The 10984-nt window shown below is 40.0% G+C and overlaps 1 pseudogene; it reads left to right on the forward strand.

Annotated features, from left to right (window-relative positions):
* Positions 1–8981: 8981 nt before the first annotated feature.
* Positions 8982–9905, forward strand: LOC138378862 (Y-box-binding protein 1 pseudogene; annotated as a pseudogene).
* The last annotated feature ends 1079 nt before the right edge of the window (positions 9906–10984 follow it).

The raw sequence follows: 10984 nt of genomic DNA on the forward strand, positions 1-10984 counted from the left end.
AAGGAATCTTTTTCATATAAAAAGACATTTACATTTAAATTAAGGGTAATCATGCTTCATTTGATCAAATATTACAAAATTATCTGAAAGGTTATGTTGAAATGAGATTACCGATCTTGCTGACTTTTTTCTCTAAATTTATTAGTTCTAGAAACGTTGCCTAAAATAATCTAAAAACATTGCCTAATCTTGTACTTGTTAAATTACGTGTCTGACATTATCCAAATTAGCCTAGTTCCCCTTCAATTTCTCACCTGATTATTAAGAAAATATATACAGAAGGGAGATGGTGTAATGAAACAAAAATGTCCCTGATTTAGTAATACTGGGCTTCAAATTCAGTTTTACCTCTTCCTGAATATGTCGTGTTGAATGTGTTTTACCCATTTTCTCTTATGCGAAGTGGGAATTGTATAATTCAGAGAGTGATTACAAAGATGAACTGAGAGAAGATTCAACACACCTAAGACAATATACTGCTGGAGAATGACTCCCCTACTCTCCTCACAAATAACATCATGATGACAAAAGTTACACATGATTCAGATTTAATTTTTAACCTCACAGGAATGCTAAAATGTAAAACTTTTTAAACAAACACTGTATATTTGTATTAAAAACTGTTAAACTATTTGTATTATGAATTTTGTCATTAGTACGATGGCTTACTATTTCCTTATTTTCCATGTAAACAGCATATAAAATCGGTTTCATAAAGTTTAAGTCAGAAAGGCATTTTTGTTTTTGTAATTCTATATACATATTTTGATAGGTTTGAGGGTACAAGTTGGATTCCATTACACGTATGTATTGTATAGAGGTGGACTTTGAACTTTTGGTGTACCCACCACTCACATAGTGTACATTGTACCCAATAGGTAATTTTTCATCCCTCATCTCCTCCTACCCTCCCCCCGTGTGAGTCTCCAATGACCATTATAGCACTTTGTGTGTCCTTGTGTAGCCATAGTTTAGCTCCCACTTATAAGTGAGAACATGCTGCATTTATTTTTCTGTTCCTGGGCATTTCCTTTTTAAATAAAAGCTCCTCAGATTGTTGCAAGTCTTTGGTTAATTTCCAGAGTTCTGAAAAAGTTGATTTTGATAATTTCTTTCAGTGTTTTTGTTACTTTTAAGTATAAGGAGGGTCTCACCCTGCCATTCTGAACTTCCCAACACTATCCAAGCCTTTCATATTTCTCTTTTTAAAAAAATATATTTGCTGTTATTTTCTGCCAATTTCTGGCCCCTCTTCCATGCAAAGGAAGGGAGAGATTATGACAACTGAGATATGAAGGAGTCATAGCTTTGGAGTCAGACTGACCCAGACGTGAATCCTATCTCTACCACTCGCTGGAATTGTGATCATGGGCAGATAGGCAATTTCCCTGAGCTTACAGCTTCTCATTTGTAAATGGTAGTAACTATACTTGCCACACCCTGTCTTTGTGAAGATTGAAGGTTATCATGAACAGAAAGCTTTTGGTACAGGGCCTGGCAGACAGCAAGTGTTAGCAAATAGTTAAAGTCTCTTAGTTGCAGTATCCAGCATCTTTGGGGATTGAGTTGTAATATATAAATACACTTTACATCAGTGTCAGCTTTGAGCACCCAAACTTTTAATACTTCTTTCATGGGAATTTAGAGAATTACACATGACCTCTCCTTCTTCAACTGAGTGCCCTGAAAATAATGTACTCTTTTCTTGAAGACTGAAGATCATCCTTATAAATATTAAGTATTTATGCTGATATTAATTTATACTAATGCAATATATAATATTAATTCTTTTTTATTTTATGTCATTAATTTCAACATATTATGCTTTTAGAGTTACGAATGTGATGGCCACAGTTCATTCTTTCACTATTTGGTCCCAGTCTATGGTTTTGATAACTTTTCTGCTTTCTTACCTTACCACCTGTCAGCTTCCACCTGCCATGAATTTGCTTTCTTATTTTACCGCCAATTGTTCTGGGAAGTATGTGGATTTCAGTTCAATTTCATATTCTTTCCTTTCCCCACTGCCAGTGTCTGCCTCACACTGATGACTAGCTCATTTCCTCAGTTTTCTTAGCACTTCCTTCTATAATCTGCCTTTGTGACCATATCTACAACCCGGCCAAGTTGGAGGCATAGTAAACACTAATACGAGAGGAATAAAGGAGTTTGAACTATTTTTTTTTTTCGTGGAGACAAAGTCTCACTTTGTTGCCAGGACATGAGGGCAGTGGCATGATCATAGCTCACAGCAACGTCAAACTCCTGGGCTCAAGTGATCCTCCTGCCTCAGCCTCCCAAAGTGCTAGGATTACAGGTGTGAGCCACCTCGCCTGGCCCAAGAGTTTGAACTTTGCCCTGAAGACAGCAGGTGAGATGAGTATATGTTCATGTTGGGGAAAAGGATTGAAGGGGGAAAGATAAGGAGTTAGACTGTGTGGAGAATATATCACTCTCTCAGTAGTGGAGGATGGATCAGGTTGGTGAGATCACTGGGTGGAAGAGAGGGAGAATAAGTGGTTTAAGGGCAGCAACTAGCTTTTAAAGAGTCTCAGAATACAAACTTTAACATAAAGAAATGAACCTTTGTTGAAGGGTGTTGGAGAAGGGAGTGGTGTGGCCATATTTATGTTTTCCATGGATCACCTTACCTAGGATGAAGAAGATGAATTTAGCATTGGTGTGGATGGAGGTGAAAACCTGGAAACAGAACAGTAACAAAAAACTTGCAGTGACTTCAAGGGAAAATAATGTGTATCTCAACCATGGCAAGGCTGATGGGAACAAAGGAGGGGATGGATTTCTGAAACTACAGGAAGTGGAGTCTATCTTAACTGGATTCGTGAGGGAGAGGGACACAGCAGACTCAGAGATGCCTTCTGACTTTGTTGTGTACGTTCACTGAAGTCTTTGTTCTATTAGCTTTTCGGTTCACTAATAATAGGACAGAGATTTCCTTACATGCCTGGAGACAAAAATAAAAACACCCTTCTGTTCTTTGTAGATTGGCTCTGTGTTAGGCCCTTCCTCAACACTTATTCAGGCAGTTTACAGCTTGGACTCAGCCTTCACTATGTGCTTGTGCAGAGCTTAAACGTCAGCCATAGGTGAAAGCTCAGAGTCTTCTCAGGTCTTCTTTGAGCATCCATCCATCCCTGGGCATGTGCATGGCCTTCTAGAGCCCTCAATATACTCAGAAGCTTTACAAAGCCCATATTCCCCCATCTACATCCTTCCCCAGCCTCTTATTAATACTTCTGAGGCTTTCTGGTCTGTCTATTGTTTGCCCTGTCTGTTATCCCTTGCCTTTGACAGCTATGGCTAGTATATTTGCCTTTAAATTCTTTCAGTTAATACTTCTCAGGGGGCTTCTGTAGCCCTGAAAAGGTTCCAAGGCAGGCAATACAGAGGCACACCCCTGAGCTGATCCCCCAGGGGCCTGATCTGGGGTTTTCTTACCTATGGTTAAATGATACATTTAGTCTGTTTGCACCTGGATGTGTCGTTAGACAAGCCTTTTAACTTAGGCCTGTTGCTGTTCCAGTATAGTTCACTTGAAGAACAGCAGCAATTAGGAATTAGAGCACTAGGGATAGGAGACGAAGAATCCAGAGCCCGGATTGGTGCAAGCTTTTTATGTCCTTCACAGAATCCTGCCAAGACATCGAAAGAAGCTTGTTAGCTGTTCACGGAATGAGAGTGGTCAGCTTTGCCTAACAGGGCCATCAAGAAAAGGCTCACAGAGAGAGGACCCTTGAGTTCCATCTTGACACAGGCCGAAGAATTTTCTAGCTGAGTCTGAGAAGGTTGGAGCCAGATGTGGGAAGGTCCTCCTGCCATGCAGAAGGAACAAACAGTAAAGACATGGAAGTCTGAAACATCTTATATGCTTCAGCAAATGTAGGAAGTTGGCTGAAGCACTTTTCATGCCTCCTTTCATGGAACCATCGCAACATTCCTAGGAAACAGGTACTATCATTATCCCCATTTTACTGATGAGGAAACAAGCTGGAGGAGTTAAAGTAACTCCCCCAGCTTCCAAGTAGCTGTGGGAGATGGTCAAGGGCTATTCACAGAAAGGGGGAAACAATTATAGTCACTATCATCCACTGTCCAACACCACAGAACACAGCCTTTATTCTATCTGGGCTCCCATGTTGCCACGGTGGGACACAAAGTCAGCCTATCCTTTGTTGAGCTATCGTTCTCAGTGCCAAGGTTCCTCACCATGGAAGCTTCTGTGGCCTTTTTCTGATACACCTTTATTCACAGTAGGTTTTTAAGTGCTGGTTTTCCCAGTGGCTACAGCTGACCTACTTGTATCCACCTTCCCTACCTCAGCAGCAGCACAACAGTACCTGCCTCGGCCCTGGGTGTTTGCTCTCAATGGCTCTATTTGTGGGATAAGGCTTAGCCACCTTCACTGCCACAAGCCTTTCATGCTGCCTCCCTTCCTTCCTCCTCTCAAACTAATTCTGATAATAGTGAGAATCTGTGGAGTTTTTCAGGATTCTGATGCTATGTTTCCACAGAAGTATTCTGTTTGGGACGGTTCCTGCCCCGGTTTGAACTCAGCAAATCTGATTTGCTCATCTCCATTCCATTTGCCAGAGCTCTCTCTCCAACCTCTATGACATCAATGTATTTGCTGAGGCTTTCTTTCCTGCTGCCTTCCAAAAGTTCAAGAATCACAAGCTAGTAGATCCCTGTTAGTTTTCATTTTTACAAACATCCGTTCAACTCCCTTTAAGTGGTAAACTTCAATCAAAGAGATCAAAATCCTTCTCTGGGGTCCTAGCATCACACCCCTGGAAAACACTCTAATTCATTCACCCTTCACAGAGTGTATTAGTAAGAACTTAACCAGAGAAGTAGAATCAGTAGAATATATCTATACCTATACCTATACCTGTATGTATATCTCTATCTATCTATTTATATATATCTTCATCCCCATCTCCATCTCTATCTATAGAGTTTATTGCATGGAATTGGGAATTGTGAGGCCTGGCTAAACAAGTCTAAATAAGTCTGTATGGCAGGCAGTCAGGAAAGGAATATCTTGGACAAGCCGGAATTCATAGGCATGGGCTGAAGCTGAAGTCCACAGGTAGAATTTCTTCTCTTTCATGGGGAAGCCTCAGCCCTGCTTTTAAGGCAGACATTCCAACATATTGAATTAGGCCAACTCAAATTAATCAGGATAATCTCTATTACCTAGAGTCTACTCATCGTAGGTTCTAATCATATTTATTATATAAACTCCTTTTACAGTAACAACTAGATTAGTGTTTGATTAAATAACTGGAAACTGTAACCTAGCCAAGTTGACACATCAAAAAAACCCACCACAAATAACATGAGCCCAGTTCCCAGAGAATTGTGTCCAAGTAGCTGGACCCAAGCTAAAATTCTTAATTTCCCCGCACGGTCTGCTATGGACTTTCCTTCCAGCTGAAGGGAAGGCCCTGATTTTTTTAAAAAATTCACTGTTTCTATGTCCTACTTACGGACCAGCTTCAAAGACAGTCCCTCTCCTGATACTTCTCAAGAGATGATGCAGTTACACCTTAGACAAATCATACAAAGTTGAGTAGTTAGTGTTCTTCAACTATATCTATAAAGAAATCTATACATCTACACAGATGTAAATTTTTGATAAACAAAATACCCTATGTACTTCTTTAATGTTATTTGAAATTTCAAAATAAATCAAATATCAGGAAAAATAAAGCAACTAACCAACACAAATCAAAGGAATTCCCATTTGAATTAGTCTTCTACTTCTTCTATAACAAATTACCACAAACTTAATGACTCAAAACAACCCAAATATATTATCTTTAAGTTCTGTAGTTAATCTGATGCATGTCTCACTAGGCTAAAATCAATGTGTTGACTGGGCTGTGTTCCTTTCTGGAGGCTCTAGAGAAGAATCCATTTTCTTGCCTTTTCCAGCTTTTAGAGGCTGTCTGCATTCCTTGGCTCATGACCCACTTTCACTTGCAAAGCCAGCAATGGCCAGTTGAGTCTTTCTCACATCACATGACTCTGACATTGACTCTTCTTCTGCTTCCCTCTTCCACTTTCAAGAAATCTTGGTGATTCCATTGGGTCTTCCCAGATTATCTAGGATGGTCTCTCTATTTTAAAGTCAGCTGATTAGCAACCATAATTCCGTCTGCAATTTAATTCCCCTTTTCCATGTAACATAACTTATTCACAGGTTTCAGGGATTAGGACATGGACATCTTTGAGGGAGGTGTTATTCTGCCAACCATACCATTTTGGAATGTGTTTTTCCCATATAACAGCTCACACAGAGCTTTTAGTATGCTCTCTTTTTTTTCCTTTCTTTTATTTTTCTTTGATATGCTCTCTTGAGAGCAGCAATAGAGAACCCTTGATTTCTCTCTCATATACATCTAGTACCCAAACATGGCACCTCTCCAAGTGCCAAGTATCGATAGCAAAGTAATCTCAAAAACATTCTTCTTAGTGGTGCCTGAAAGACCTTCACAGCCTGTGAGAGATAAATCTGTTTCCCAAGGGACCCTTCTAGTAGTTTAGCAGCTGAGCAGGTGTGGAAAGAAAAATGACTTTCTTAAAATATTTCAACCCAATTAGGCTCCTAAAATGTAACCCGTGTTTCCCAGGACACAGGCATAGAGGTAAAAATAGGATCATAGTAATAAACTCGAATTAGTACTTCTCTGACTGAACCTGCACCAGCTTTGATGATGCCTCAGATCCCCTCCACAGTGCCCCCTGATGACTTCTGGATGTACCTCAGGGATTTCTCACATATCCTTGGAAGAACAGTTCTTTTCAGCTCTAGTTCCCACTCACTGTGGTCATCCATGTCTCTTGATGCCAACAACTACTGCTGCTATACCAAAGACTGTGTCAGGGGCACAGTCTCCCAGGCCTGCAGTGGTCATTTAGCACACTACCCCATAGCTGAAGAAAGAAATACCAATATCCAATTCTGTCACTGATCTCACAGTACAAATGTGAGTACTCTACTCTTAAGTACAAATATAGAAGATGGTTATTTAACCTTTAGGATTGAAGGATTTTGCTGCCTGTCTTTCTAAATGTCTTGGGAATTTGCTGGTCTGGGGCATAAAAGGAGAGGACAGTGTTGCACAGGCACAGCAAAGCCATGGCGAGAAGTCTCAGGTATTCACAGCTGAGTTACAGGGATACACAATCTTTTATAGACAATGGAATGACAACATGAACAATGCTGATGGCCAGGGAAGATCAAGAACTTAATGTTTATGCCCCAGAAAGCATGTGAATGTAAAATGTATTCAAAGTTCATTATTTTAAGAAATTTAGCCATTTAAAGGTGGTAACACAAAATTCACTAGATTGGAAAGAAGCACTAAAGTACTGGAACTCAAGACGAATTTAGTTCTGCCTTTGCCTAAGTTCTTCTGAGCCTAAAATTTCATATAGTGTCTGTTTCCAGACTCCCCAGTACTAGACTTGACAAAAGTGCCTCTCCACAAACTACCTGTGGCAAGGAACCAGGCTTTTCAATTTTTCATTCTTCTTTTAGAGACAGGATTTTGCTCTGTCACTGAGGCTGAAGTGCGGTGGCCCAATCATAGCTCACTGTAACCTTAAAATCCTAGGCTCAAGCCATCCTCCTGCCTCACCGTCCTGAGTAGCTGGCACTACAGGCATATGCCTGGCTAATTTTTAAAAAAATTTTGTGTGGATATGGGGTCTTGCTATGTTGCCCAAGCTGGTCTAGAACTCCTGGCCTCAATCAATCCTCCCAGTTTGGCCTCCCAAAGTGGCAGGATTACAGGCATGAGCTACTGCACCTGGCCCGAGGCTTTTCAATTTTCAATCCAGTAAAAACAAATAGTTTTGTAAACTACTTCAAAAATGAAGTACTAGACTCACATCTATTAAGATGGCTACTATAAAAAAAAAAACAACAGAAAATAACAAGTGTTGACAAGGAGAAATTGGAGCTCATATTCACTGTTGGTAGGATTGAAAAAATGGTGTAACTGCTACAGAAAACAATATGAGCATTCCTCAAAAAATTAAAAATAGAATTACCATATGATCCAGTAATCCCACTTCTGGATATATATCCAAAAGAATTGAAATTGGGGTGTCTTAGCTCATTCGTGCTGCTATAACAAAATACCTGAGACTGGTAATTTATAAAGAACAAAAATTTATTCCTCACAGTTCTGGAGGCTGGGGAGTCCAAGATCAAGGTGCCAACATTTGATGTCTGATGACGTTCCAGTCTTTACTTCTCAGATGACACCTTGTTGCTCCATCCTCTGGAGGGAACAAATTCTGTGATCTCATGTAGCAGAAGGGATGGCAGAGTGTGAATCAACTCCCTTAGGACCTTTAATAAGGGCCTTAATCCCATTCTTGAGGGCTCCGCTCTCATAACTTAATTACCTCTTAAAGGCCCCACTTCTTAATACAGTACAATGCAATACACTGGTAATTAAATTTTAACATATGTATTTTGGGGGACACATTCACACCATAGCACAGAGTATCCCAGAGATACTTGCACATCCGTGTTCATAGCAGCACTAGTCAAAATAGCCAAAAGGTGGAAGCAACCCACATTTGCATCGACAGATGAATGGTTAAACAAAATGTACTATATACAAACAGTGGAATTTTATGTAGTCTTAAAAAGGAAGGAAATCCTGTCACATGACACAACATGGATAAACCTTGAGGACATTATGTTAAGTGAAATAAGCCAGTTACAAAAAGACAAATACTGTATGATTCCACATATATGAGGTATTTAAAGCAGTGAAATTCGTAGAAACAGATAATAGAAGTTTGATCAGTACCTGAGAGCAGACAGCAGGGCCCAGAGAGCCCTGAGCAGTCCCACCACGGCTGACAGCCTAGTTACTATCACACCCTGGGAGAAGCCACAGCTGGCACAGCTGACCTCAGTCACCGAAACCGCAACCATGAGCAGCCAGGCAGAGACCCAGCAGCCGTTCCCTGGCCCCTACCCCGCTGCCTCTGTCCTCAGTGCTGTTGACACCAAGCCCTGGGCAGTGGCACAGGGAGCAGGGAGCAGGGAGCAGTGGCCTGGGCAATCTCACATTGGCACTGCCTGCCGGCAGGGACAAGAAAGTCATAACAACGAAGGTTTGGGGAACAGTAAAATAGTTCAATGTAAAAAATGGATATGGTTTCATCAACAGGAATGACACCAAGGAAGATGTATTTGTACACCAGACTGCCATAAAGAATAACTCCAGGAAGTACCTTCACAGTGTAGGAGATGGAGAGACTGTGGGGTTTGATGTTATTGAAGGAGAAAAGGGTGTGAAGGCAGCAAATGTCACAGACTCTGGTGGAATTCCATTTCAAAGCAGTGAATATGCAGCAGACTGTAGCCATTCATGTTGCAGGGGTCCTCCATGCAATTACCAGCAGAATTGCCAGAAAAGTGAGAGTGGGGAAGAGAAGGAGAGATCAGAGAGCGCTCTGAAGGCCAGGCCCAACAACGCCCACCCTACTGTGGGCAAAGGTTCCCCCATACTGCATGGGAGACCCTATGGGTATGGACCACATTATTCCAACCCTCCTGTGCAGGGAAAAGTAATAGAGGGTGCTGACAACCAGGGCACAGGAGAACAAGGTAGACCAATAAGACAGAATATGTGTTGGGGTGTAGAACACGATTCTGCAGGGGCCCTCCTCCCCAAAGACAGCCTAGAGAATATTGCAACGAAGAGAATAAATGTCGGTACCCCCCACAACTTGAATTACCCAAGCAGATGCCCAGAAAACCCTAAACCACAAGGTGGCAAAGAGACAAAAGCTGCTATCAACCCGCTGAGAATTCTTCCTCTCCAGAGGCTGAGCAGGGTGGGACTGTGTAAATGCCAGCTTACCATCTCTACTGTCATTTGATTTAATCATCCAACAAGAAGAAATGAATATGAAATTCCAGCAGTAAGAAATGAATAAAAGATTGGAGCTGAAGCCCTTAAGTGCTTGCTTTTTGCCCAGTGACAAGATAACCAGAACTATGTGCATCATCTATGCAGCATGACGTTTTTTATTATTTTTACCTAAAGATATCATTTTTTGGTAATAACAAACAGATTTTTTTTTTTTTAAAAAAAAAAAAAAGCTTGATTTTTCTCAATACGTCTCTAAAGGTTTTTAAATTACTTCATACCTGGTCAAGTTGAAATTTTTAAAAACTTCATTTTTAATTTGTAATAAAAGCTTACAACTTTATTTTTTTTAAAGTCAAACTGCAAGCATCTGTTAATAAAGGTAATAAATAATTTTAAAAAGAAAGAAAATAGAATAGTGGTTACCAGGGGCTTGGGGGAGAGGGAAAAGGAGAGTTGCTGTTTAATGGTTATAGAGTTTCTGAACTTCAAAGTGAAAAAGTTCTGGATATCTGTTTCACAGCAATGTGAGTACATTTAGCACTTACACTTAAAAATGGTTAAGATGGTAAATTTTATGTTATGTGTTTTTTACTACAAAAGCTTTAAAAATAGTAGCTCTCTATTTGAAGAAAATTTTAATATGCTAGTGTAAAATAAAGAATTGAAAGGCCAAATAACACATTACAAGAGACTAGAAGGGAATTAACTCAAAATGATAAATGGTATTCATGAAAAGCCCACAGCTAAAATAATACTCAATGGCAAAAGTCTGAAATCTTTCCTCTAAGATCAGGAAAAAGACCACTTCTATTCAACATAGTATTGAAAGTTCTAGCTAGAGCAATTAGGCAAGTAAAAGCAATAAAAGGCATCCAAGCTGGAAAGGAGAAGTAAAACTCCCTATTTGCATATAATGTGATCTTTATATAGAAAATCCTAAGAAATTTAGAGCTAATAAAAAATTCAGCAAAGTTGCAGAATACAAGATCAGTATTCAAAAATCAGTTTCATTTCAATATACTACAATGCACAATCTGAAATGAAAATTAGGAAAG

The sequence above is a fragment of the Eulemur rufifrons genome, chromosome 30 (assembly GCF_041146395.1).
Source record: "Eulemur rufifrons isolate Redbay chromosome 30, OSU_ERuf_1, whole genome shotgun sequence".
Lineage (NCBI taxonomy): Eukaryota > Metazoa > Chordata > Mammalia > Primates > Lemuridae > Eulemur > Eulemur rufifrons.